General features: G+C 37.8%; 1 protein-coding gene across 1 annotated transcript in view; it reads right to left on the reverse strand.

The window, feature by feature from the left end:
• UBE2QL1 (ubiquitin conjugating enzyme E2 Q family like 1) overlaps positions 1-3,470 on the reverse strand; it is a 22,600-nt gene that overhangs the window by 1,967 nt on the left and 17,163 nt on the right. The window lies entirely within an intron of this gene.

A 3,470-nucleotide genomic window follows, 5' to 3' on the forward strand; every position in this document is an offset into this window, starting at 1 on the left:
GTGGAGAAGGAGGCAGGCTGCTGCAGCCGGTGCCGACCAGCTCGGGGCTGGGGAGACGGAAAGAGGTTTCAAACCAATTTTGATGCATGCCTCGTAACGTAGTCCGAGGTGTGAATATCACAGAGTTGACGACTCCTGCTGCAGCCGGTGCCAAGGTACCAGCTCGGGGCTGGGGAGACGGAAAGAGGTTTCAAACCAATTTTGATGCCACGCTCGTAACGTAGTCCGAGGTGTGAATATCACAGAGTTGACGACTCTGGAGAACCATCATAAGAGCGGAGCGTTTCTGTGTGCTACGTCTCAGGGCTACCCATATCTCACCCCCCACACCCCGCTACCAACGCCACTAAAAATTCCATCCATCCCACGAACCACACTCCATTCTTCTAATCTGACCCGTGAGAGACGAATAGCCTTGGCATTTCTTAAAGGCAGGAGCACCTTAAAACCAACCTGCTTCCAACGTACATAAAAAAATTCTAATTTATTACCCCTTCGTGACAAGTTTGATAATAAATAAAAATATACACATTTAAACATACCACATCTTTATTACTTTGCAATTATATATTACCTCTAAATGCACAGCAGTATATAATTTCAAATCCCTGCTTGGCAACATAAGACATTTACTGAGTTATTAATAGCTTACCTTATTTTGCACATTGGTCCATGTCAATTACCAACTAACAGAGACACAAGAAAGAAATATAGCTGCAGATTTATTCCACTCTACGGCAATAATACCCTTTAAAGTATTTACGCCTATTGGATTTGTCACAAAATAGAAGTTTATTAAAGTCACAAGGCTAACAATTTTTATAACTGCTTGATAGACTGCACTGAAAGCCTTTTTTAGAATAAATGGTATTTCATGAGCAGATACCATATTACAGCATTACAATTATTAAGAGCCAGGTTAGTATGTTCTCATTTTTTCCATCCTTTTGCTCAAAATGATGCATCTGGTTGCATCGTTTGCCTCCCGTATTTTACTGTCAGTTTGGGATTTTAACCAAAAAATTGTCATTTGTAATCGCATGCAACAAATAATACTGAGAAAATAATTAGGTATATGGAGGGGGAAAAAAGGAAAAAAAAGGGGAAAAAAGAAAACAAACTCTGTCCTTGGAGTATCAAAGTTATTTTTACACACTAAAATGAGTAAGATTACTCTGTAGTTTGGACAAATCATTTAATTCGAGAAAGCTGTCACAATATTGCATAGATACGCTTTTGTGTTCAGCGTCGATCTTATTTTAACAAAACTATGGACACACGAGATAAAAAATGTTTCCTGCTCCTGTTTTAATAAGTCATTTTTCTGTGCAGTTTGACTTCTCTTTCAGAACCCGTGTTAACTAAAGATTAGGAACAGCCTTTAATTCCCACCTCCATTTCTTCACAGCCAATTTATACACATTTGGTTTTCACAAAAATAGCTATTTTACCTTTCAATGCTTTTCCAAGCCTTTCTCCCTAGTCGCCATTTACAGATTAGCAACGTATTTCCTCTTTAAATACCCTTTGATAAACTAAACAGCAAGACACGTTCCTCATCCCCAAACTAATCTGGCAATTAATATTTCCCAAATAAGGATGATCTGAATGGTACTTGATTTAACCCTGCTAATAAATTTTCTTAGAAAATGTTCCTTTTTAGGTTTGACAAAAGGTAACATATTTTTAAAATCTCATGATCGCTAGTTCCAATATCGCTCTTCTCTCAAGAATTGCTATTCCAGTTGGGTGCTGGAAACGTAACACATTCTCATTGACTAATTATCTTACATATCCTGCAGGAGTATTTTTGTTGTTACAAAACATGTTTTGTATTTTCTTCCTAATCCAAGCTTTTGTTGGAAGCATACTTAGGGAAACATAGGAAAAGATAAAGCAAAGTGCAACAGAAGATTAAATCAGCACAGGAAATGTTGTCCTCAAAATCTTACCAATTAAATACTTTTGAAAGTAAATATAAACCTAATCTACTACTTAATTTCTGGATTAGGTCCATTTGCCATCTCTTGTCTTATACATAGGATTTTTTATCATTTAAGGCTTTGATACCTTTCTGAATTGTGTGCATAGCATCTAGCATAGTATGATCCATGTCTTCCCGAGATTTATCAAAGTATTAATACTAAACTGTACCTAGAAATAGGATCTTTGCATTGAGAACAGCTATCGCTCATATTCAGAGTCAGCTACTTACTGCTTTCGAACAAGGAAAGTAAGAACTCTTTGGTGTTGCAATAACGCAGTGAATATCATCACATCGTCTAAAATGTTACTGGAGCCACAGCAGATGAAATGAGCATCGTTCTATGAGTTTATTCTCATACTTCTTTGTTATTAATGTAACAGATCATTAAATCCACTTCTAAAACGCATTCTGGTACCATATGCAGGTTGTATGTAAACGGCATCATCAAAGACCAGCTAATTCTACCCGACTGTAGTCCATGTATTTCTACGTTTATACAGAACCTATGGGTGGCACGGTTAGCACTGTCTCTTATTAACTGATATCCTGCCAGGTGTTTATAATTTGGATAAAATTTAACCTCATGGACTGAGTTTCCCTTTTTGGTGCCTCAAGTAAACCTGAGGTAAAAAGAAAGAAGGGTGGAATTTCAGTCAACACAGTTCAGACGCTTTTGAGTCTACACTTGAGTGGTATCCGCTGTCTTAATGACTTTTAGCTTTTTGCCATTCCCACAAAACTCTTCCCAAGTTTAACTAAAAATGGCATTTTGCATGCAATTATAAAAGAAAGTGTCAAACAACCATTTTAACAGGCACCGTTACCAGCTCTGACTACAGTTTATTTTCAGATTGCTACTTAAATATGCAGTCATTTTAACTCTGGTTAGGAGACTATGAGCTGCTGCATTCTGTAAATATGATAAATATGGTAAATACAGTATGTAAATAGAGCGCTGGCCATAGCTCAATCATGCACAACTGCATTTTGACTAATCTCTAAACCATGCACATCACTACTGCCGTGGTAAGGAATACAGATCATTTGGATGGCCAATGTTTTGATGTGTCCAGCACCAAATCACGAAAAGATATCAAACTGATACCTGAACAAGATCACAGCATTCCACAAAAGATTAAAAGCAACAGATAAAACCCAGTAAAGGCTTTCATAATGATATTAATGTCGACTTTAGCTCTGAGAAGGCGCACCAGGAGCTTATTTAAGTAGTTGCAATACTTTCAGAGACTCACAGAGCACTTTTCATAAAGGGATAACTGAAAACCTAATTAAAATAAAGAGTTCATAGAATCATAGAATAGTTTGGGTTCCCCAGGCCCCGTCCACCCTGCCCTGGAAGGTTTCCAGGGATGGGGCATCCACCACCTCTTGGGCAACCTGTGCCAGTGCTTCACCACGCTCAGCATAAAAAATTTCTTCCTTATATCTAATCTGAATCTACCCCCCTTTAGTTTAAAGCCAT

Source organism: Aptenodytes forsteri, unplaced genomic scaffold (genome assembly GCF_000699145.1).
Source record: "Aptenodytes forsteri isolate BGI_AS27 unplaced genomic scaffold, ASM69914v1 Scaffold194, whole genome shotgun sequence".
NCBI lineage: Eukaryota > Metazoa > Chordata > Aves > Sphenisciformes > Spheniscidae > Aptenodytes > Aptenodytes forsteri.